The sequence below is a fragment of the Nestor notabilis genome, unplaced genomic scaffold (assembly GCF_000696875.1).
Source record: "Nestor notabilis isolate BGI_N333 unplaced genomic scaffold, ASM69687v1 scaffold7566, whole genome shotgun sequence".
NCBI lineage: Eukaryota > Metazoa > Chordata > Aves > Psittaciformes > Psittacidae > Nestor > Nestor notabilis.
In genome coordinates this window covers 34,334-60,899 of record NW_009932332.1, presented here as the reverse complement: position 1 = coordinate 60,899, position 26,566 = coordinate 34,334, and the positions used below count along the sequence as shown (strand labels likewise).

Sequence of the window (26,566 nt, the reverse complement as noted above, 5' to 3'; positions counted from 1 at the left end):
CAAACAAGATTTATTGGCAATCACCCATAGAAATGTTTTAATTTAGCCTGTGGGATTGTTTTATGCAGTACTCACCTTCACTATGATAGAAGAAAAATTATTCTGATGGACAGCATATTTAAACTTCATTATATAGTCTACTTGTCTTAAGAAGATACTCAGTGAATTCTATCTGCAAGTGGCTCCTTCATTTTTTTGCTAAGAATTTGTCACTTGTCTGATGGCTTAAAAATCAAACTCAGAGCTTATTACATTGGAACACTCAGGGTAGAAGAGCTATATGAAACGGAGAAACTGCACTGAGTTTTATGCCTATTGATAAAACAAGTGTCCGAAGAAAACCAAAGGAGACCAGTAATAGGCATAAGAAAGAGACAACACCGGTAATAGCTCTAGATGTATCCTATCTATTTTCAGGAAGGTTATCACAGTGGGAAGGAGTAAAGCTTATCTGTTGTGAAGCAGAATGCACTCCTCTAGACTATCTTCAAAGATTCAGAAATTACAGAAGGAAACTACAAGAACTTTGAAACAGATTAAAAATCTGAAAGTCTTCTTTGGGTAATTAGTTGACATGAGCTGTTATCATAATAGGATCATGCTTTGGTATTTCATGTTATGCCCTGTTTTTCATCTATTACTGAAAAACCAGGTTTTGTTCAAAATGTTTGAGACCACACCACTTTTATAAGAGGAAGTGCCATGCAACATCTAGCTAGTCTAGCTTTTCTGTGATGTCTTTCAAAAGCGGGTAGTGCAAGCTGATGTAAGGAAAGATCTGGGAAAGCCCAACTGGAAAATAAAGATGAAGTGTGATCTCATCTGTTCCTGTTACCTAGAGGTTGGATTTTGCACAAGAGTATAAGCTTCTTTGCCAGTTAGAGAGCTCTTAGTTAATTTTACTTATTACTTGAAAAATCCAAAACAAACTACTCATCATATTTTTCTTCAGTCCTTTTCAGTACCTACAAGTTCTCAAACATCATACAAATTTGTCAAGAAATATGTTTCATTCATATTCTTTAAGATTGTCAGTATGTCTAAATGTCTTCACTTACTGTGTTTTCCCTTCTGGACTCTGGCTTTCTAGTAATGCAGTATGATTTAAATTTACACCAGATCTTTCGATCCACACTGTGGTGAGATTAAAGACAAATTGTACTTCATTATCCAGTTGATGTTCCAGGGTGGTGTTTTTTTCCTTCTCTAATCTGCAAGTGTGTATCTTTTCAATATTCTCATCTGCTGGTTGAGGAACCCATTTCAGGACTCCAGAACATATGACATGAAACAAAGGAGAGGAAGTTTCAAGGGAAAAAAACAAAACAAAACCAAAAACAAACAACAGTTCAGTTTTCTTTGATTATACATATTGTTTGTAGTGGTGGTTATGTGCCACTGTAGAGCTAGTGGCACTATTTTTCTTTGTCAACAACATATTCCAGTTTATTTTGTTGTATCATTTTCTTGTATTTTTTGTCCTAAATGTGCATAAACCCTTGCATCTCTCTCACTGAATTTGCCGGATAGCAGAAAGTTGAGTGTGTCTCAGAAAAAGAAAAATCAAGCTTCTGCAATACCAGGAGCACCTCTGTTGAATAAATGTAAGTAGTAGGTTTCTAATACAGGAGGTATTGGAGAGAAGGTATGGGAGAGTGTATTACTCATACTCCTGATTGATCTGTTAGGAGAAGTCTTTACCTTTTTATAATTATATTTTGGAAAACCTAATGTTGTATATATATACACACAGATCACGTAAGCAAAACATTTAATTTTAAATTTGCTTTACTGTTTATCTTCCATGTTTTCTGAAACTCTCTGTTTCTAACAAAACAGTAAATGATGAATATTAAGTTTGAACCTGTATGTTTCAATCAGTCCTCAAAAGTTTAATTTCCTCATAAAAGAAATAATTATATTTTTGACTGTAGCCTCTTGGGAGTTCAACTCAAGAAAAATTTCCATTGAGACTACTCTGTCTGTCATTAGGTACATTCCCAAAACTAAGCAAACTTACTTTTGTTGGCTTTTAAGATACCTGTGTGAAACACCTTCCTGATTCTATAAATTGCATTTGAGTTTCAAGCAAAATCCACTGTGGCTCAAAGGTCATTTTAACCGTATTTATAGTAGATGGAATCACATACAGAGGCAGTCTAAGTTTTACTCAGGGGAAAACTGCACTAACAGTCCTCCCTTTTTCAGTCATTCAACCATAAAGTTAATAGTGATTGTGACAGATATTTTTATCTTCTACAATATAGTTTTGGTCTTTTGAAAGTTTTAGTGCTTTGTCAGCAAGGTTAGATGAATTTGTGAATACTCGCATGACAAAAGTTTAGGATGGCACAGTGTGGCTTGCAAGTTTTTCTTGTCTTTTGCAGTAGCTGCTCAGATCTTACTATATTTTTGTGTATGTTTGTGGTCAGCATTTTCATTATGTTAAATGCAATGTTCTTTTCAGATACAAAAGTAATATAATACCTAATGCAAAATACCTTTTACAAATATGGAGAAATTTTTTAATGGTTGCAGTAATGTTGATTCTTGAGACTTTTTTTAAACTTACAGTATAAAATCTTAGATCTATGACTTAAGGTAACTTAAAAGAATATATCCAGAGCAACTGACTGAGTCATTCCTTCAAACTTCTAATTTTGTTCTACTCTTAGTGAGATGATATTAGTATAAAAGAAAATTACAGTTTTCAAATTGACGTCTTCACTTCTCCCATACATAAATGACGTAATCAGTATCTAATTTTTGGCAATGTTGTGTGTCAAAGACAAATGAAGCAGACATAGAAGGCCAGGGGCAGGTTTTGAATTATCACCAGGAACACATTTCAGTGACAGGAGGTGTTCAAAGTATTTCACTTTGCAAGATCATCAGTCTCATTGATGTTCAGTTCTTCCACTTCAATGTGCAGTTTCTTTCAATGTTATCTTTGATCATGAGGGATCCTAAGGAACTTGTTACAGTACTTTTAAGATGAGAGTGTTTTTTTCTTTTTCCATCTTGCTGCTTCATTCCCAACAGTCCTTATATTCTGCTTAAGATAAAATCTCTCTCTACTTTACTTGCTGGTTATCTGTCCTTTCCCTAACTATCCGTATTTTAGTTACACTGAATCAGACAAAACCCTAAATAGTGATAAGTTACATCCTTACCTATTTGTAGTTGTGATAGATAGCTTTTAATTCCTATGTAAGAAAGGTATATAGGCGCACTCTTACACTAAAATCAGCAAGCAAAGCTACTTTTCAGTAGTTTTTTAGATTCTAGCAAACAGACATCTGTCTGCTGCTTCATCCCTGCTTTCTTTATAGCAGAGTATCACTTTCTGTAACTTTCTACAGCTGTCTCCTGTTAAGAACTGTTACCTTTATAATTTGTAAGTTGATATTCACCTAAAGACCTAATATTCCTCATGTCAAAAGTGTTATACATGTTTTGTAAATATTCCAGTTGCAGAGAAATTCTGAAATGAAAAGGCTTAGAAAAATACATACAACTTTTTTTAAAAAGTAAAGAGGCTGATGAGAATTATTTTTGTGGCAAAAAATATTTTATCATCTCAATCATCTCTTATGCTTGCTATCCATGTAAAATGATGCTCTGAACACCATTTGTCATGAACTGTAGCGTTAATGTTGAATATGCACATTGGTGCAAGTTTCTCATACAGCCAAATAAGTTACATATTAGTACTAAACCTAATTATGATTTATGTCTTCAATCTAGTGTTGTGACTTTTAGTATACAACTACTCTCTGAAGTAATAACATTGACAGATGAGCAGGTAGAGTTGGGAATATGCTTTTGTATCAGTTATTGTTACAAAGTTTTCAGTAGAAATATTCAGTATTTTTCAATAGAAGAAAGATCAGGTTGCTTACTAGAAATCCTCCATTAATAGTAGGATGCTGCTCAGGATGTGATATGACAAGCTGTAGTTTTATCCATAGGTAGGTATTTTGTGTACATTGAGCATGTTAAATTTTGTATTTGTCATCTTGATTCCTAGTAGTTCTTTAAGGTGGGCATCAAGGTGAAAACAATATGGCAAGTATAGGAATATATTTTAAAGTTTGTATGCATACACTCAATTCCCAAGTAAAGGTTTGTTATTTATGAAGTTTGCATATGTTGTGATTTTTTTTTCTAGCTAGGAACTTGCTTGAGTAAGTAGCAAGTGCTTTGGCACAGCTGTTTAGCTGTGATATGGTTAAGAAGCATGGAAAAATATAAAGAATGTTTTAAATTGTTAGGATGATCTAGGTAGTTGAAATCACACTCCAAGCACTGCAAGTGTTTTTTTTGCTTTTCCTGTAAAACAGGAAGCTCTTTATATATACAGGCTTAATCAGATATGTGATACTGCTAGAAATTCCAATATTGTGATTATTTTTGGGGTTTATTTCCTCTTAATTTTTTTTCAGTGCAGATTCCAGGATTACAAAAATTATATTTAATGAAAAACGATGCTGAGAGAATGTATATTGGAGTAGAAAGTAGCCAATGTTGCCTTAAGATGAGGAATCCTGCTTACTAACACATGTCAATCTACTGTATCCTCCCAGGTTCTCCTCAGTACAGTGCAGCGGTGCCTTTCAAATCAATTACTAATTAAGATACTAGAATATTTTCCATATAATTATTGCCTTTTTCCTCATTGTTTAAAGTGTATTGTCCTGGCAAAACATGTGGATGATTGAGTTCCTACCAAGTCTTATTTTTAGTTTACATTTTGGTTAAAAATCTCGATTGTTCTTAGCTGAAACACTAGATGTCACAGCTTCGAAAGTGAGACGTTGTACTAAGAAAGAAGCAGCTTGATATGCCTGGGATAGTGAAAAAAAACCCCAAATACTTCAAAACTAATAAAAGCAAACTCTACTAAGATCCTTTCTAAAATAGAAGATTCACTGCATAGGAAGGTTGAAAATTACAGGGGTATGGTTTTAGGGGGTTTTGTTAGTATCAAAATAGACCCATCAACAAGTCTCTGGAGAGGCAGAATAAAGACTTGAGTTATCAAGTTTAAGGTGAACATAGAATTTCAGTGGAGGTACTTACTTGACTTCATTTTATTTATTGAATATCTATTTTTCAAGTAGAACCATATTCATTGGTAAATGGAGTCTGTATTAAATATATAGCAGTGCCAAAATCCAGTTCCCTTCCTTTTCTCATGCCCAAGAACTGTTAAGAGCAGGGCTGAAGAAGGATGTTAGAGTAGCTGGGAGTTGACTACCAATCCAGAGCATCCAGAACAATTCTTGAATTCGTAGAGTGTGCTCTTTTACAGACCTGTTATATACTGAATCATATGAAGAAGTTCTAATGTGCAAAATTTCTCTACATTTCTCTTTCTTAGTAACCAATTTCTATTTTGTTAAGCTATGGAATTCCATTCTTTTCGTGAGTCCAGTGAAACTTTCAAACATGTCAGAAATAAGCTTCTTAGTCTTTCCCTGAAAATATATATATTTTTAAATTGTAACTATTCTGCATGTGTATCCATCCAGAAGAGAACGATCGTTCAGTACGGACATCCTGGCTGACATATGCATTGCATGAGTTCTGATCTATGTATGCTTATGCTGCATCAGCTTGTCAGTTAGTTCTTCCTTGACTTTTTGTTTTCCAATTAGCTTTGGGAGCAAGAGTTTTTGTTGTTACTATGCTTTCTTCAAAAGTCAAGGTTTTTTTTTTTTTAAATTCTGATAACTTCAGTTTGGCATTACTTCTAAGAAAAGGACAAGAAGTGCATCTCCTTCACACGTTAGTTTCATTACCCACACTTTTTCAGTTCCTGTTCAAGATAAATCTGTGATTTGAATTCTGATGTTTCACAAGATGAGGGCTTTGGAGTTTGGGGTTTTTTTTTTTCTAAACAGCAGTGTCGTTCATCCAGATTTTTCATTTAGAAATTTGTTTGAATGCTCCTCCACAGAAATAGTTGCTATTCCAATTTCCAGTATATCTAGTTCTAGGCTTGTCACCGATGCTTGGTGAGTTTGTTGGTGCCTGGTAATTATTTTGATGTCTCGCTGCAGTTAGTCTTTTGGAGCAATATTGACCTTCCATCTCCATTCATGATCTTTTCCTTGGGCATATTAGTTCTTATTACCTGTGCCAACTGATTTATTTTAGTTTCTTTATGAAATATGGTTTCAAGAGTAAAACTATGCATCTATGTGCTGAATCTTCATATAGCAATATGTTCTGTCTGTAGAAATTTGGTTTTCTACTGCTCCTCTTTTTTAGCATGTCAGTTCCTGATAATCTGTAATTTCAGCCATTCATACATTAACCTGATCTTAATCAACAGTTCAGGTATGGGCAGGCTTGCTTCTGTTCCTCCACTGGCTATTGGTATAATATATAATCCACGTTGCTTGCTGCTATGTTCTTTTTTTGATAAAAGGAACAGAAATTTCAAAAACTTACTTGCAAGGATAGACAATGATCCTTTTCTAGTTGTTTCTTTCTTGTCACAGTAAATAATTTAGTGAGGGTGTAACAAAGATCAATGACAAATATTATAGGAGAGGTAAGTGATGTTATTTTAAAACAAAATGGACTTCAGTCACACTTTCATATCTCACATACTCAAGAGCATGAAAGATACATGCCTTCAGTAGAGTTCAGCATTCAGGCATCCATATACATGTGTACCCACGTAGTCTGGTCAGGATTGTTTGAATCGATGTGTAGGATGTGGGGCACAAGCTATCAAGTCCTCCACAACTTCTCTAGATTTCTTCCTACACTCATATCCATGAAGTCAGTGTTGGACATGCCCTTTATGCTCTTTAGAGGCTGACATTTAAGGGGATATTTGTCTCTCCATCCGGTTCCACCTCTTGAATATTTAGTATTCACTTGCTGTCCTGTGTTCTCCTTATCTAAACCTGCTTTTTACCATTCCAACATCATCTCTCAGTGGCTCAACTTGTTGTCTTGGTCTGTAAATTGTTTTAGGTTTTCTTGGTTTACTGATTGGGTATCCCCAATGAAGTGTTGCATGAAGTGCTGTGAACTAAATGAACTACTAATCGGTATGCCATAAACATATTTACCTTACATCCCTTCTGTAAGGGAATGCTGTCTGGTGTTTCCACATTCGTATATTTCCATTTTTTCTCTAACACTTAATATATCTGTTAGTTATTCAAAGAGTATTCTTATGGAGAAGTCTGTATTAACTTACTATCAAAATAAGCTACTTGCATGTTACAGCCTGATATCATATCATGCTTCTACAGATTTGCAATATAGTAATAATATTCCATTTCATGTGCACATGCAGCCCAAAGTGCTGTAAGAAGTGATGGTACTCTAGCAGCAGCAAACAGTTACGTGTTCACAGGAGCCAAAATGTAGATTTAGACCAGGAAAGCTCTTCCAAGTCATTCCTGTTCCTGTGGTTAATGAATAATGGCACCTCTTGGTTCTATGAATCTTACCTCCTATTTTGGGCAATACCTAGTACAATTCAGTGTTGTAATATGTAATACAAGCAGAGTGCAAACTAACCAAGTTGCCCTTGTGCCACTGTTGGTCATTTAACTTAAATAGACCAATCTTTTCTTGATCATGTGTTCCCTCCTCAGATAGACTTATAAAGGAGATGCATAGAAACTTTCAGATTTCATTTTCATGAATTAACTAAGTCAAACATCTTCATTTTCATCCTTTATAAAAGGAAAACCAAAAAACCCAACCTCCTTCAAAAATCTTTTCCTGCATTTGTTACAGATTTCGCCTTCCTTGGAGTGATCAGATCTGCTTATGTGAGATTTTACTGGTGTTTTGTACAATGGATTTATAATCTGTCTTTTTTCCAACTGTTAAGTCCTTGCCCGTGTAGCGAAGATGCTTTTTAGTTCAGAACTTTGTGTAAAATTTCACTTTCTTTCACAGCAATCAACATTATCAAATACCTGCTGATGAGATTACTTTAATATTTTCTAGTGATGATGCCTCACATATTTATCTGAGAGCATTCCTAACTTTTGTGTCAAAATCTTTATTGAAAATACTAGATAAGGTCAGTTTCTACATCACTCATTTGCAAACTATATTCATAACTTCTCTTCCACCTGTTTAGCAAAATGTTACCTTCCAAATAGCAGTTTCCTTGCCCTCCCAACAGTTCTGTTTTTACTTCTATATAGTCCTGTCCTACATTTCATCTGTTTATAAAAGCAGTTGAATCATCAAAAGTAAAACAGCTTTATACTAATTCTCATTGATTACTATGCCTTTGTTCCCATACTGTGTATTATCATCCCAAATCAAAATTCAGGCAAGGTATTATTTTTCATTACCAAGTTTACCACTGTTGTCTTCGCAACCTCAGATGATAACATTTCTACTTTCTCTTATTATGTTTGTATGTTTAATGGGTCTTTTACTCCTTGTTTTAATTTCTTTCGCTCTATTTTGTACTTAGCAATTTCTAGCTTAGACAAAATACTATCTTTTATCTTCATGTCTGCCAGGCTCACAGTCCAGACCTAGTTGCATTCTTGGCATAGTTTTTTGTTCAGTTAGAATGGTACTTTTGCAAAAGGTTCATGAAAGATGGTCGTTTGTCTCCTTTGGTAGGTAAAGCTGTTGTCAATACAGAAAAGTATATTTTTCAAGAACAGTCTTAACTTAATTGAGTACATGTTCACTTTGGATTTACTGTATCCATACTAAAAATTCTTCTCATTTGAGAGCAAATCTATCTTTATGTGTTCAAGCAATTAGGCTATATCATTATAGTATAAAAATGCGAAGTCATTCTCGTTCTGATGTGATCAAAAAAAACCCCAACTATCCAAGAAGTTAGTTGTTTATCTAAAAACCAGATTGAGCCTGAATTCAAGCCTCGTATAGGCCATTTACTCTAGAGTACGTTTGTGTTGTGTTCTTGTTTTGCATGGACCTTACAAGGTAGCCTTCTACAGGACATGGGAGATGTAGGCTTACCTCAATTTTGAGGTTTTTTTCATAGTAACTCTTTTATATCAAGGTTTTGTTTCTAGTATCTTTTTTGCCCAAGCAGATATGCTTTCTCTTTCACGAAGTCTAGATCTCAAAATCATGTTACCCTTGCGTTTATAGGTCAGCATAACAATGCATTAAATGTGAATACAGTCATTCATCTGTTTGTCTTTCCAAGACAGAAAAGACAAGACATTATCTTTTAGGACTTACCCTGAGCAATTGCTATCAGATTTTGAGAGTTTCATTCATTAAGTAGATTCTTACATCATATTGATTACCCACTTTTTCGAACTGTAGCTATTTCTAGCAAGTATTATCCCAGACAGTTTTGGGAAAAAGTACAAGATACTTTCTCTTTGGCATTCTTCTGCCAAGTTCCCCTGCATTATTTCCTGGCTGGAAGAGGAGAACATTGATCCTATATAGGATGTGGTCTAATGTTTTTACCTATTGGTGTGTATAATCCTCATTCTGTGCCTCTATATTCCTCAGGATGATTTAAATAAAACAAATATCTATGTATGTGTGTACGCATAATCTTTTATCACAGCTGAGCCTATGTACTGTTCAACCATAGCAGAGAAATATGTGTGCGCTATGTCAGTGCTGCTTTACTTGCTCTTTTGGTGTGGTTCCACTATCTGTTCTAAGTGCAATAAATGACACTTTAGAGTACCTCAAATGAACAGTAGTCATTAAGCAATGAGATGAGGTAAGCCCTATAGCCAATTTATCTGGAAAGGTTGGAAAACATTATCGTAATACCTAACATACCAAGTCCATTCCATTAAATAGTTCTGTTAAATTCTAACAATCACTAAGCATCGAACAAATAGCACTAGGAAATGAGAAAACAAAGGTGATGGAAAAGGTAGTGGTTTTCAGAATCAAAAGAACAGTTTTGAGTCACAATAAACAGCCATTCTAAATTTGACAATACAGTTCATGCTGTTAAATTCAATTTCTTTGTCTGCTTACACCTCTACCTACCTCTTTTCTCACAGTGTATGTTAGAAGCCCTTTATTTTGTAATTCATGTAAGAGGTCAGTGCTTATCCAACTCTGCATTCTGGATCTGCAAGGAGAACTTAATATATGCCAAGTGCATTGCCTGTGTTTGAGAAAATTCTTATTTAGTTGTGCCACTTTTTGTTTAGCAAAGTATTGATCATAGGTTGTTCTCCCTGTTTCAATATTCTCTGTACAACAAGACCAGGGAGAAGGCACTGTGATGCTACAGGGAATTGTCCCATTTTGAACATCAGCAATCTGTTTAACTAGTTTTGGTTGTTCCTTGAAGAGATTGTGTAAGAAAACAGTATTTTTTTTTCTACATTTCTGTGTTGTAAAAGTACTAAACTGTTGCAGCACGAATCATGACAAAATTCTGATGACGTTACAGTGTGAGTTCAAAATTGTGTGACCATGATGCTGGGCACAGATGCCTCAAGATTAGGTGTTAGAATATGTTCAAATGATTAATAATAATGACAACAATCCAAATGAGTCTCCGTATTTATTACACTAAAATTTATCTTAAATGTCTGAAATGAATTGCTTCTATTTTTCTAACCAATTTGGTTCCATTTTAAAAGGCAAAATACTTATTATCTCTTTAGAAAGGGCATTGTGAAGTAGAATTTGATTTCTTCAATTAGGCTTCAACAGTATATTTGCTTTTTGAAAGGAAGTAGTTATCTATTTCTGATTACTTTCACAGTGGCATTGCATATTCTTGGATAAGAATTTCCATAGGCATTTATCGATATTTACATTTACTGAAACCCGCATGTATTTCAGTAAAGAGCTTTTTATTTAAGCCAGCAATGGTGGTGACTGCAAGAATGTATTGATGGGAAAAGTCTGTGACAAATTAGGGATCCTGAAGGTGGGAAATTCAAAGTGCTTACATTTGGAACATATTTCTTCCCAGTAACTGTTGAAAACTGGGCCTCCCACTTGAATGCCCTACAGTAGATTTATGGAAATCATCCCATAAGAAACAGTAACAAGTTTGGCAAGATTTCAGACGAGCTGTTGGCAATCTCTCTTTCAAATTTGCACCATTCATTTCAGTTTATTTATTAAGACTAGTTTTTTTTTTTCTTCTAAAAATAGCTTTTCAAAATGTGAGGAATGCCTTTGAGCAAAGAGTTCTGTGGGTTGGCATGGTGGTTCTTTGCAGTGCTTTCTTTCCTTTATTAAGTTCCCAGGCAACCTCCTGGGACAATGGTTTCATTCAAAAGCGCAGTTAGTGTGGACAAAAGTTGACCTTTGTCACTTCCCAGGTTATTGTTAGTAGCTAGCCTCTTAAAGGTCATATTGTTTAAAGCTTCTGCAAAGTGAATTGAATCATGGATCTTTCCACGTTATCTTCATCTTCTGAGATTATCATCTCACTTATTTAATTATGAGTTTCCTGTAGCTTTAATGGATACACCTTTTCCCAGTATCCTTACCAACTCTTTTGCTTCTCTTTCATAGTTGAACTCTGCAGGATGCATAGATGTCAGGACATACATGTGACAAGAAGCCTTATACAGATTTTCCAAACACAGCCCTGCCTAGTCAAAGGGATAAAGTACAGGATATTACAGATATTTGAGAACAAACCTTAAATGCACTTGTCTTCAAAAGAGGTTTACTCTTCTCTAAAGTCCCACTGGCCCATCTGTTTTCAGAAAGTTGGGATCTTCCTTATTACACTGAGTCCCAGTACAAACATCTCTCCCTTAATTTTGTTGCTAAAAGTGGCCAAAGAGAGCAAATATCTTAGCTGGTTTGCTTTATAACCTACATGTCCCACCATCAGGTCACTTCTAAGTGACTTCACTGATGCAGCAGCTTTCACCACAACCACCAAGGTATCTTTAAAAGGAGCTAGCTGAGTGTCTAAAACTTTTTAAAGGACACTGCCCTCCCCTGAAGTATGGACACCCCTGTGTATGCTGCAGCTTTTAGAACTTTAGTTCAGCTTAGGACAACAAATCAAGAGAGCAGCGCATTCAGAAGTGAGTTGACGGTTCGGGAAAGGCACCACCTAGGACTTTCCATGTTTTTATTTTCTCCTTAAATATGAAATTCTTCCCTGCTTGCCAAGACAGATTTTTGATATACATGATGGGGTTTTGATTTTTTAAAAGCTCCACCAGAAGCATGAGGAAATTCTGCTTTCCTTTGTGGGGAAAGCCAGAGAATCAGTGGGGCTGCAGGCATAGCTGGAGAGCAAAATGTGCCATCAGCCGGTGAAAAAATGTTCAAAGTCGGGCTTTGAGAGGATTGAAGGTATAGAATTGAGGAGAAATCTGATATAATGGTTGAGTGGTAGAGATCTGATATAGAGCAAAACAGTATTTGTGGCTCTTGAGTGATGAAGTTGCAGGACTTAGAGTGTCTTGGAGAAGAATAGGAAGTAGGTTGGAGGCAGGAGGAACCAATGCAAAAATAAAGGTCTATGGTCAGGAAAAAATGGAAGAAAGTTGGTCTTGGACAGGTAGAAGGGTTTGGGGGACTTGACCTATGTGACAGGACTTTTCAGTTGCGTGACTGAAAACTCTGAGACAAGCTGGGTCTGGAATCCTATCGTAAAATTTGGTCTCTGTATGTTTGTGCATCCCTATATAATAAAGTGAAGCGTAAAGTATTTGTACTTAATTCATTTTTTGAAGCAGTCTGGTCTCAATAGCGCACAGCTCTGCGCAGGCTGATTAAGCCTTCTGATTGCCAGCATTCTTTACAATGGGTGGGAGTCCTTTGTTTGATTTCCATACCATTCCCACTGGGCTGGGCATGCCTCTGCCAAGAGTAGCCATTCGGTTTTGTTACTCATCATTTATAACCTCTTCATGTCTTGGGCAACATAAAGCATGTGTATTTTAACTGCATAGTGAAAGTGAGTACCCAACTCTTGTATGCCCAGAGCTCCAGTTTAAATGAGATTTAGGATGTTAAGTCACTAAGAATAGTAGCATAATGTAATGTTTGTATTTATTGTAGTCTGTTTTGCCCTGGCAGTGCATTTTACCTACGAGCTTTTAGATTTAGTTTCTGGCCATTAAATTGCATTGAAGTTAATAGATAAAAGCTAAAGAACAAGACTGCCATGTGTGGGTGTAAAATAACCAATATGTTACAAAATCCCCTGTATAAGGACATCTTACATTATCTTTGCCATTGTATGTGTTAACAGAGCATCGATTTAGTGATGATACTAATGTACCAATCTCCAAAACTGCAAGAAAATTGTATTACTTTTTATGACTGATAGGCCCACCTGCACTGTGTTTATTCCCTCATCTGCACATGGAACAGTGTGAATAGTAGTGCCCATTAAAAGATAAAAAAAAAGCCCCTTCATGTGGAGGCTGTTGGAATGTATTATGATTCATATTTAGTTTCTCTTCTGCAAGTTTTTGATGTTTTTGTCTTCTCAATGCATTTATCTTTAAGATCATTTTAGTGTTGTTTTTATACATCCACCTGCCTTTTCACTGAATCATAGAACATCTCTTTAAGCTACGTTAGACTGCAGAGAGGTTTCTCCCATTGCTGTTCTCCCATATTTTGCCTTGGTCAGTTTGGATGGCCCTTTGGACGTGACAGATTTGGAGTGTATTATGGAATTCAGCTGAAGGAAGTGAACCAAAGTAGGAGCATTATATGCGCAGTTTTGCTCTAGATTTCCATAACTGATCATTCCTTTCTTGCCATGATGCCCTGCATTTTGAGATAAAATAGTAGTTGAAAGGAAGTAATAGCAGGTAAAACTGGAAAAATGAGAGAGGAGGTCTTTTCTCGTAGCAGCTACAAACTTGTGAATGGAACTGTTTCACATCCAAAAACCTGCTTTAAAAAGGAAAAACTTCATAAATATTTATCAACAGTATGTGTAGTCACATTGACAAATATCATGCAAGCAAGTTTCATGGTTGAGGATTCAGTAGAGGATATTAACACCATTTAACTGCACATCCCCTGAGGCAACTAGGTTAGGAGCATAAGGGAACCTTTAGTTAGGTGCAATGACAAGATGCTGTGGCTCAAAACTAACAGGGACAATTTCTGTCTAAGAAAACAGCATGGTTGTGAGGAATGCGTGGGATAACATATATGGCAAATGCAGAAACATTTATTTGCAGGCCCGGTGATGTAATGTTCTACAAGTAACATTGATAGTTTTCTTTACTCACTGATCATCACTGATCTCTGTGGTGGTGGTGAAGTGGGAGAACAGTTACCCTTTTCTTCTATAGGGCAAATAATCTGAACTTCATTTGGATGCTGTGTAGCATAATCTCTGGTTTTTAAGTAACGTGATCAAATATTGCATACCCAGGCCATTGAGTAAGGAACTGAACATCTTTTTAAACTACTGCTGCAAAGAGTTTCCATTACTAGTGTAGCATTTATTTTGTTTCAGAATTAAGTAATTAGATCATATCAAAAGGCTTTGTCATTATGAACCACGTATTGGCCAGAATTTTGGAAAGACAGAATCTTGGAAAGACAGAATCTTATATTAGTCATATTATATTGTTATATTGTTCAGAGCTGTTCTTTATGATGAGTATAACTGCTAATTTATATATATAAGGTTGGGGTTTTTAAATTGTCTTTTTTTTTTTAATAAAATCATAATAAAACAAGTACACTTCTTATGGGTTCTATTAGAAGGCAGAGGAATAATAATGAAACAAAATGCAACACTTCTGCTTAGAAAACATTAATTGTCTGTTCTTTGGTACCCAAGTCTTTTGCTCATCTTCTAACAAGTTCATTAAGCATATTTAAGCACTCCCTTATGCTCACTGTTCATTTCTGGTTTCCCCGCTTCCTAAGGTTTCTTCCACTGGGTTCCTATCTCATTCTGCTCCTACTGGAATTCCAGCTTGTTCTTCCCATATCAGGATAGGGACCTGTGGCTAACCTTCAGCTGTTAACGCCTACTATTATTCCCTTATGAATAAGAAAGGATTGTAAATAATAATGCATTTATCTTAACTGTCAGTGCATCATACCTTGCCCAGTTTCCTGGAATGTTACCTACACAGTATCTTTCTTTCCCTACACAGTATCTTTCTTCCTTCATTACACTGAGTATCTTCATTCTTGTCCTTCAGAATGTTTCAAAAACCTCAGGTCATTAAGGTAGCATTTTGCCAGTAACTACTTAGTGTTGCTCCTGCCTCATCTCTCAATCTACTAATATAGATTGTGTTATGATATTAAAAAAAAAAGTCATAAAACCTGAGGCAAAAAGATTTGTTTTCAGTGCCACTGTTGAGATTCTTTTCCTTAATCCTATGTTTTCCTTAGAAGTATTGTTTTCATTTCACAAACAGGTAGTAGAAAAAAGGACTCATTTCTAGATCACACAAGTGACAGAAGTATACATATTTTTCATTTAGAATGCTCACATGCACATCTTTTATTCTAACCTCTTCTGGCTACAGGTGTTCATCTATGATGGGGTTCTTGTGTCTAGCTGAGTTTCTGAAAAACGAGGAGTGTATAATCCATGCTGGTTTCTGAAACACTAGTTTATCAGTTAACTTCTAGGTGGACAGGAGTTGACTGGAGAGAGACAAGGATATGCCAGAATTTCTTTCTATGGCAAATGCCATGGGAAAAAAAAAAAAAAGTTTTTTTTATTCTTGCTGTCCATACTGTCCATTGCCTTCTGGGCAATACCCTGTTTAATTCCCAGAACAAGTGTAGTATAGTTTGTACAATACAGATACCACTCTGATTCATCCCTTGAGAAGCATCCAAGTTGCATTCTGCAAGGTTCCTGCAGAAAACATGTTATCAAGTATATAAACTGTGCCATGGATGTAAAACAAGAGTTGACCTTAGGCTATTTCCTTGTAGTTTATATTTTCAAGCATTTATAATTTTATTCTTGCAATGTACACATTGTATATATATTCCTCTATATCTTTTTAAGAAATAGTAATTATATCAGTCATATGCACCTATAATATCTCCGATCTCAATTCTGACTGAATTCTAAATGTTCAGCATAATTTGAGCAGCCGCAATACCCACACTGGTAAGTAGCAGAAGAAAGACTTTTTCTTTGAAAGGCGATGCATACTGCTGTCACCTAAAACTTTTCCCCAGGTTTCTGTGGTATGTAGCGGTTTTCTTAATGTCCTAGTTCCATGTCATTATGTGAGAATATCAGCATTTATTTTTTTCTTATTTCTCATTTTTCAAAACAAAATTAAATATACTAATTTTGAAAAATGTTTAGTAACACAAATTAGGGTCCTACTTGATTATGTCTTATTCTCTGGGACTGGTAATATTTGAAGTAGGATATTGGGCCAGATACCTTTGCTCTAACTCCCTGAATCCTGTTGTTTTCTTTTCAGATAAGGATATTTTTACCCTATTGAGGCTTCTTTTTTGTTGTTTTTGGCTTCTAGGTGTATTTTTATGTGTGTTTTTTTAATAAGCAAGAATATAGCAACTAGGTTAAAATGCATATAATTTAGTTGCATCTGTCTTCTAAATGAGACATATTTTATTTAAGAATGACAGTTGTTTTTATTGGTCAGTATAATAGAATTGCTTGGAGATTTGCCTGGAGTCCCATGAAAACAGTAGTGCGGGTGTTTCATTTGAGAGTTCAAAACTTACTATTTTAATGATGTAAGACCAGGGAAGGGAAGAAGAATTTCCAGAAATGTTTCCAGTGTAATTTGGTCAGTTGCATTATTTTCTTAAGAAATGAGTGCAAGTAAAAAATACATTCAGTTGACTGTGTTTTGAATATGAATTTCTCCATTTTGCGTGGGTCAGGTAAAAACAAACCGGGAAATCTAACTTGTGTTTTTGCTAATGTGCTCCAGAGAATATAAAGTATAGTTGAATTTCCATGGTTCCTTCAGTCTTTGGCTTCCTTGCTGAGATTTCTTAAAGACAGATAATGTGGTTTGAAAGGGTTCATCTCACTTATGTGGGACTTTCTTTTATGTAAGCTGTGAAATAACCATCAGATAATAAAAATTTCCAATTCAGTCTTGGCTCAGAACTAGAAGGATAGCCTTAAGTCATTTTTATTGTCTTCTTCCTCTACTTCAAATGACACAACAGAAGTTTAATTTATCAGTGAGAGGTTTAAATTTACTGGATTCAGCAATTCTGAGAAGAACTGTTGCTGTAAATGGATGTTTTATTTTACCTGCTTCTAACAATATGAAGCCTTTTGAGCAGCTACCTTATTTGTTTCTTCCATCCTCTGCATCATCTAGGAAAAAAACTTATAAATGAAAAGTAATCAGATAGGAGATATCAGGGGAGAGGTTATATATTACTTACGTCGTATATTTAAAATAAAAATCTAATGTTGGTCTGGCATTAAAATTTTCTGGTTGGGCAGCATAATTTTAACTGGGAATCTTAATAGCAGTGGCTAAAATCTCTAGGCCTGGGTCAATAGTAATTTGTATTGCTTTCTGTCAGGTATCAATCATGATAATTGCCAGGCCTGACACTCCCAGTTACAGCATACTATGATTGTATGATTCGTAGAAGGTATAGGGTGTTTTTTCTTCAGTTAGAGTTTTAGGACTTCATTATTCCTCGTATCCAGATCAGATAAGAGACATGTATTCTTTCAAAAATGTTAGTGAATCCAGCATGCAGCATATGTGCCAGATTGGTAATATATTGTAACAAAAATGATCAACAAAGCAAGTTCGAAATGCCACGATAAAGCATCGTTTATTCCAGAAATTAGAGTCTGTGTCTTTGTCCTTTAGAGGTGTCTCAGAGAGTCAAATTGATGTCTTGCATGTACTGCTAACTGATTGTGTGGAAATTTTTTTAAGTTCACTTTTTCTTTATTCTTCTGTCTTTTTTACCCATCTTCCCCCATTGTAGCAAATTAGACGGCCGGATGAAAGCAAAGGAGTTGCTAGTAGAGTTGGATCCCTCAAAGTAAATATGTTTCTAACATTTATTTTGCAAGTTTTCTTCTATAGCCTACACTTTTCCTTTTGAAGGGGGAGGTGAGGGGAGGGAGGGAAGGGGCTTTTCCATTTCTCACCATCCCATCATTTTTATTTCAGTATTCTTATTGCTGTTGGGTCACATTTTGTTTGTTTCTGTGCTACACATAGAACAACTGAAGTCAGGCTGCCAGTTAGTTAGCTTTGAATGTCACTACAAATAAAAGATAGTAACAACTTCCTTGAAGTGCCTGTAATTTGATGATCATGATTAAACCACTTCTCTGATCTGTGTTGTTTCTTGTCTCTTAACTGCCTGTTACATGGAGAAGTGACTTACTCATCTTCAGACTACTGCTTCCCATCTTGAAACATAATTAAACTTCTATAGTGCTCACACATTTTGCATTTAAATCTTCAAAAGACCATTACAGGAGAGTTTAATATTTCATGTATATATAGCCTTTAAATCAGAAAAAAATCCAAGTAAATAAAAAGGAGATGAGAGATTCATGTGAGGCTAATAAGAATGGAGCCACTGTTTTGCTAATAATTAGTCCCTACTGCCTTTTTTATGTTTGTATAAACATACTCAAATATTTAGAGCACTTAACAGAACAGGCAGATACCTAAATCAGTACCCACCATGCACAGTGTTAGACCCTAATAAATGGTTTAAAACACTAGATATAACCTATACCAAGATGTTGATCATATGCAGTACAAGCCATCTCAAGGTTCCATCTCAATAGTTGCCTCTTTTTCAGCCATCCAATTTTTCACTTTTTTCCCAGTTTATTTCCTATTAGCACTTTCTCAAGCACTAAATATTTCTCTTGTCTTCTGCACTCTCTTTGCCTTTCTTGCCACCTTTGATTTTGAGCTTTTGGTTTGGTTTTGTATGTGAGTGTTTTGACTTTGTTCCAGGACAAGCCATCCTCTCCGTTCTCTAACACTGCTCTACAGCTGCTCTTTGTGAAAATGTTATTTCACTGAGCATAGAGAAGGGGAGGGGAAGTATTGATTATGCACCTCTTTCCAGTAATGCCACCATTTAAATTGATCTCAGCATAGAAAAATAAGCCAGTTGCTATTTGTTTATACAACTTACAGCTGGAGGCGTCTGTAGCATTCCTCACTGTCTGTGAGGCTTTATCTTTTCATCTTGTGTTTGGGAAGAGGTTCAAGTTACAGTGTTGATGGAAAGAGCACTGTCCATGAATGAGACCCTCTTTCAGTGGGAGACGTTCAAGACCACTGGATTCACATGGTAAAAAATACAAGACAGCCACAGTTTCTATGCTGTTTTTGAAAATTGTGTATGTAATCATTGTGACCTGTGCATTTTAATGGGTCATCACATGCAATTTTAGGTTTAATACATACACATATGCAGAAGATGTAGCTAATTTAGGTGGTGGGATTCACCTATTATTTTTATGAACACCTACTGATACTTAATTTAGGATTATTATTTCTGTATCTGATTGCCCAGGATTTAACTTCACAATCCAAAATACGTATTTAGACGCAAAATCTTCTATGACTGTCATTATAGAAAATGGGAAATTCTAATTGAGGTTCCCAAACTTGGAAAATTTATCTCTAAAATGTTATTTTTTGTGGAAATAAATTCTAGAGCACAATCTTACCCATAAATAAGCAAATAAATAATTAGAATTATCTGTGCCTTGATCTTCCATTTTTTTCCTGTACTGAAAAAAGTCATGTTAATCAAGCAAACGTATCTTGTTTCCAGATTCCAAGTTTAATGAGCTTGTACATCTGTGTTGTCCAAAGCATTTTGATGTCTTTCCAGAGGCAGTGAGAAATGTATAATGCTATGATTTATTAAAAAATAAAATAAAATTTAAAAAAAAGAACATAAAAACAAAGAAAAAAAGAAAAAAAGGAGAAAAAAAAAGTGCCAAGAGAACAGGTTGCATTTTCAATTCATTTTCTGATGTTTACATGTAGCTCCATCGAAAGCTGGAGGAGCTCAGAGATCACCTAGAAGGCAATGTCAAAGGATGCTCTCCCCGAGTAAATGTACGATTTCACTTGGTGATCTGTTTTTTTTAAAAAAAACCTTCCGCTGGCTGGTAACACCAAATCTGATTGGTTTGTCCTCTCATCCCCATCTTTTTCCTTTCTCTCTCTCTCTTTCTCCCTTCGTGTTTTCTTTCTTTTCTGGCTGGGGTTTCATTTTAATGTGTGTGAGAAACCTGACCTGATTGACAGGGTCATTGTTTAAAAGAATACTGTACTACATTTTAATGAATGCCAATCAAAATGCCAGGCTTTACAGTAATTCAAAAAGTCCCTTTCCAAAATTGAAGTTGCATATCGAAAAGCTTCCTGAATATTAAACTTAGCAACAAATAAAATAAATATCCTCAATTTAAAGGATAAAAATGTCTTCTGCCAGTGATTGATGGCCTTTCCTGAACTGAAAATTGATATAAGGTAACCCAAAAGCATATAGGTTCACATGTACCTCTGTCTTTGCCTTTAATCTTTTTGCGTCCCTATTTTATCTCACAAAATAGGTTAGTATTTGGTTCAGTGCCAGCTATGCAAATTTTGATTGTTTTTTTAGCAGACTAATACAAAAAATCTGCAGCATATTTCTTACGCATTAGGCTTGTTCTTTAACGGAAAAAAGAATGTGAAAAAGGATTAGGATCTAGTATATCAGTCATGATATCCATATAAAGTTGTGTATTTTTCAGTGTCACAAGGAATGTTTAATAAAGGTAGTCAAATCTAACATAGCAATACAGACAGCAGTACCTCATAGTAGTTCATCTCATACATTAAGATCAGCTTTTCAGTAGTTCTGTACATGTGAGTTTAAGCCTTATAATTTAATGTATCATGAAAATTACAAAAAAAAAAGTACAGTTGTGAGCATAGTAGATGTAAAAGGTAGTAACCCTTTATCCCTTTGCACATCTATCTAGTAAAGATTCTATGAATAATTTCTTTAGATTCATGTCCTGTTTGTGTCTTCCATACACTGTGACTGTTGTCATTCTCAGCACTATCATTCTAAGGCATAATCCACTATGGTGATACAGTGCAAGATAATTTTGGTAATGATAATGATTTGATAATTTTTACCCTTTTTGGATGCTTTTGCATATCCAGCTATATATCTGACAAGGAATGCAACGAAGTTTAGCTGCTAATATATCGCAGTTTTCTAGGGGGAGAAAAAAAAGAAAAAATTGATTAAAAGACTGTATTTTTTCCCTGGCAAATCTTTAAAAATCAATTTTGGGGAAGAATAAACTGTGTGGTATTTTAGATTTGGTGGTAACTCAAATTTATTAGTCATGATCAAGACAAAGCAAGTTACTTTAGATTCTTCACTCTTAAATTCATGAATTAATACTAGTGAATAAATGTCAAGCTAGAAACTAATTATGTCATGAAACTTTGTACTGCAAAAAATATGTTTTAATCACACATTATTACAGAGAATGTCACATCAGGAAAAGTTTCAGACAAAAAGCTGTGACCACATTAGCCATGAAAAATTAGTTGCAATAAAATTATCCTGTTCCTCTGTGCCACTTTATGGCTGTATCCTACACAATGTAAGGAAGTCGGATTGTGAACTAAGAAATGTTCCATATATTCTGCTTATGCCCTTTAAGTTGCTTAAAACAAGCAGGGCACATTTCAAATGTAATAACTTATAACTAAAATCTGCTGCTTTTTCACTGCCACTCTGATTCATGCTGTAATAATGGATGTTTTAGATAAGGCAACACTTTAGAAGACAAAAATGACTGATCAGTAAAGAGCAAATCCTTACTTAATAGCAGACAATTGGACAGAAAATAACGAGGAATCTGTTAGTAGTCCATCTTTAAAACAATTTTCATTTCTTCCATACTGCTTTTGGAAAAGGGTTTAGATTTCAGTTGTTGATACTCCTACAATGTGACAAATGTATTGAATGGTGTGGGAGGGGAAGCATATGGTATCTGATGGCCAGCTCTGTAAGTGAAAATGAAATGCTATTGCACAATCGTGTATATTATTAAGGTGGAACCTTTGTTCCAGAGTGAATTGCAAAGACATACTTTCCAGATTAAATTGAAGAGCCATTGGAAATATGTAGGAAACATTGGAATTCTGCAGAAAATCCCAGATTCCAAGAGAAGTTTAGAAACACTAAATAATGCCAAATACTAAAAAAAACCCAAAAAACCCACGAACAAACAAACAGAAAAAACCAACCAAACAAAAACAAGCAAACAAAAAAACCCATGGAAAACAAGACCTGTGTAAAATTTGAGTTAATTAGGTATTTCGGGAGGTTGCGTACTTTTCACTTTAAAACACTGCTTTCAGTATCAGCAGTAATGCATAACCATTTACCAAACAAGTTATCCTGAACTGAGATTTGTTTTTCCATTTCTTCTTGAGAACTTCATTCATGTTCCTTGCAGCTATTCCAGTTTTTTCATGGCTAAATTCCTTGACCCCTACCAGAGAGAAGTGTTTAGAAAAAAGTCTTCTGTCACTTGGACGTGTTAGCATTTCCTTACTGTTCAAATTAGTGTAGCAGTAGCAAATAAATGCATTAGCTACTGAGATCATCAATAGTGATACAGCTGACTGGTTTATATTTTTAGAACTCATAATACCAGCTAAAATTGGTACCTTCCTATAAGTGTGGAGTTCAGCTGAAATTCAGTAGAACAGCACTGCTTCAATCCATGATTTTAAGATTTTTATTTTTTTTAATTGTACAGGCTCAAAATTTTGAATGCCAGTATAAATTCTGCAGAAAAATTGTGGAAAGCCCATCAGAAAAAAAATTAAGCGTAGAAGTTCTGCACAGGGTTCCCATGTAATATACCCAACAATTTTTGCGTGATTTTTGACCAGCATGGTTCCAAATCAAAGATTCTGAGTTTGTTCAAGAAAAACATTCTCCAAATACATAGCAGAGGCCAAATACTGTCCACAGATGATGACTAATGAGACTGTAATTATCATTTTTGATTCAGAGCGCTATCTCTCATTCTATGATCTCCTGCATGCACTCTTCTCTTTTACTTTAAGTACCTGCCTTGATGAAGGATTACTTTTATGGTGCTTTTATTCCTGGTCTTAATAGTCCATTATTAAAGATCTAAGTCAAGCCAGTGAGGCCCTCAGACTAACAACAAATCGCTCTTGCAGACTTGGAACCAGATTCTCAGTTGGTGTAGGTAGGCATTGCTCTTTTTAAATCCTTCTCACAGTGGGGTATTTCTATGACTGACAACATGGCCCCTTAACTTGAATGTTTAGGGGGGAAAAGCCCAACATCTCAAATGTTAGAATGTTAGCTTCACCTAATGTAGTGTACAGGGGTTGTCAAGTAGCATGCAAAATAAGGAGAGCTGCCCCCTCTCTCATACTGGAAAAAGTAATCACTGGAGTTCGTATATGAAAATAAATTGAAAGCAGAGTAGATGGCAGATGTAGATTAAATTAAATAGGTGGCAGATGCAGGAAAACAGTGACATAGAAATGGTCAGAAAACTAAGTGGGCAGCTGATTAAACAGTCTCATTGTGTGATCTTATTGAACATAAACCAAACAGCAATCACTATGTGTAGAAGTGTGGTATAGTCATAATCCTTTCTTCAAGAACATTAAGTTGAGACTAGAACATTTGAGCATACCTTCAATTTCCTGATTATGAGATGTCATAGGTAAATTGAGAGTCTATACATGTATGAATAAGAAAAAAAGAAATGGGAGTGAGTGAGATTAAGACATTAACGAAAATTGTGTGTTTAAGTATAGGGAGAAATAAAATATACAGGTATCTTCTTGAATATTATAATTTGGTTCTATACAACTGAAACTATAAAAAAATCTAAAATTATTTAAAGCGATTAAATACTAATAGGAGTAAGACTGAAGTTAAATGGTAAGTTTAGCCTAGATATTAATGAAAATATGGATAATTAGATCACAGGGTAATTTGACAAGGAAAGTAATAGCATTCTTTTTGCAGCAGTTGTCTAAGAGAAGACTAAAGTAGTACGCAAGCACCTAGCGTACTCCTTGGAAGCTAGCATGAGAAGTAGACATGATGAACCAAATTCTTCAGAGCTTTGCAGAATACTGTTCCAAACATCCTCAGAGTTATTTCTGTTTATCTAGTTGCTAATATTTAAAAAACTACCACTGTGATGTTTCTTCTTGTTACTCCATTCTTTGGATCCTCACCTGCAAACCTGAAGTTAATGGTTCCTCATTTTCCATGCTATTGCAAGACAAACCACGGGAACAGTGGTTGGACATTATTTATGAGAATATTGATTACAGATTCACCCAAAATTTTAGATGAACCCCTGTTCTGATCAAAGCCACACACTTGCCTTTCTTAGAAAGATTTCAAGGCAGTGTTCCTAGAAACAGATTTTGCTCTGTCATAAGGGGATCTCTCTTTTTTTTCCCTTTTTTCTTCCTATTCCCCCCCTTTTTTAAAAAACAAAATGGACTGTTAAGAATAATACTTGATTTCTTAAAACTGTCTTTTCTATGTTTCTATTTGTCTGAAGAAATCTTCTATTTTTGACTTAATCTTTCTGCAAATCATCTCCCTATAAGAAAACATTTTGTCAGGAAGATGAAGTGCTGAGTGCATGTGAACATTTAACATGTTTTGAAGTGATTCTGATTTCCTTAGTAATGCTATCTAGAAAAGCAGACAAAATACACAATGCCAGAAAAGGACAAAAATATTTTCAGACTATTAAAGAATTTCAGCGAAGGAAGAACAGCTGCATGGAAGTATATAATAGAGACATAAATGAACGCAAATGTGACTGTAGAGTTTTCCTGGAAGTGATATTTTATATGAAATATAAATACTATATGAAGAATTATGAAATAGACATTTGAGATTGAAGGATATTCATGAGAGACTTTTTATGAGTACCATGTTCTCTGCCCAGTCCATCAAAATACCTATGTCAGCAAGAGGTCACTAATAATTTATGTGGAAATTCTTGCTGGTTTCATCTTTACCACAAATGTATCCAAACTGCTGTACAGATACTAATGTTGTTGAAGTCTAAGGAAGTTTTTCTGGCGCTTCTGATAATTCATTTTTCCCCTAGAAAAAATTAAGAGGGGATTTTTAGTGCATTTATAAGAAACAAGTCTTAAATTCCATTTATTCGGCTGCTTTTAGTCTTTCTTCATATCCAGTAGTCATCAGATCTATTAATCTAACAAAAGTTAAGGGGGAAAAGAAAAGAAAACCAAAACACCAAAACTGAGACTACTCTTTGTAATTGAAACATGAAATGTTTTCAACCACAGAAAGGATTTTCAGATTAGATTTGTTAGGAAAAGATATCCTATAAATAACTGTAGAGTCCTTTTTTAATACATACGTAAGTACATAAGTATTATATTTTACTTTATAGTAAAATAGGTGTCTTGTACAAACAAAGTGTTTCTTAAGCAATCAGTAAAACTGTAGTGTTACCAATTGACTTATGTTTGTGCTGAAAGCTTTTGACAGTGGACAGTATCCCTCAAGAATCACAGCACTTTACGTTGCTTAGGGACATACTCTGCAGGTTTCTGCTGACCTATATCTGGCCATTAGTCATTTAACTTTGCAAGTTATTCTGGTTTTTGGGGCAGTGAGATTGAAGAAAATCCTCTGTTGTTAAAATGCTAGTTCTGAGCATCTAAAAACATAAAGATATACAGGAAAGAAGAGGGCTTCTAGTAGGTTTTCACATTGTACCCTTTGCAGAGTTAGAATAAAACTGATAGTTTTAAATGAAGAGAATGGTAAAGCTTCATCCTAGAATACCATATTGACCTAAGGATAGTGTTGTTAGCTATTTAAAGGAGGCAGGATTGATAGTTGCTTTCAGATTCATCATTAGTTTTAATTATTTTACAAACACAGTACTTTTTTTTCTTTTAAGAAGCTTCCACCTTAAAAGGCATAAATATGGAGTTTCTGAAATAGCTGGTCACAGAAACTTAATGAACCCCCTACTACTTTCTCAGTGCTGGAACCACCTATACAGAAAACCTTCTGAGATCCTTACTGTGCCACCATTTCCTTTTTAACAATGTCTTCTTTTCCCCACTGCACAACCAGGCTCGGCTCCCTTCGTGCTCATCCACCTATAGTGTTTCTGAGGTATACTTTGCACGTGTTCTCTCACACAGTTGACCTGCTCGCCCATCACACTTTCTGCTTTTATTTACTTTCTTCTTTTTTTGCGTTGCACTTGTGCACAAGTGGATAAAAATCAGCTGGGGGGGAGCAGATTTTGCATGATCAATCTGCGACCATGTTCAACGTGGTTTTAAAATCACTGTACCAGTCTGGGACAATCATGATGTATAGTCTAGCGAGGCAACTGCTACATGACATAACAATATAAATTAGATGGTAAAAGCATCCTTAATTATCTCTTACATTAAATAAAAATAATAAATTTACAAATGTCCAGGCTGCAAAATGCTTCAGTGGTTAGTCTGATCCATTTTCAGCCGATGAAACTGGAAAAACTGTAAAGATGGCCATCACATTATGATTACTAGCTACC

General features: G+C 35.2%; 1 protein-coding gene across 1 annotated transcript in view; it reads left to right on the top strand.

Annotated features, from left to right (window-relative positions):
* LOC104407142 (gephyrin) overlaps nucleotides 1-26,566 on the top strand; it is a 131,602-nt gene that overhangs the window by 73,989 nt on the left and 31,047 nt on the right. The gene's annotated exons all lie outside the window — the stretch shown is intronic.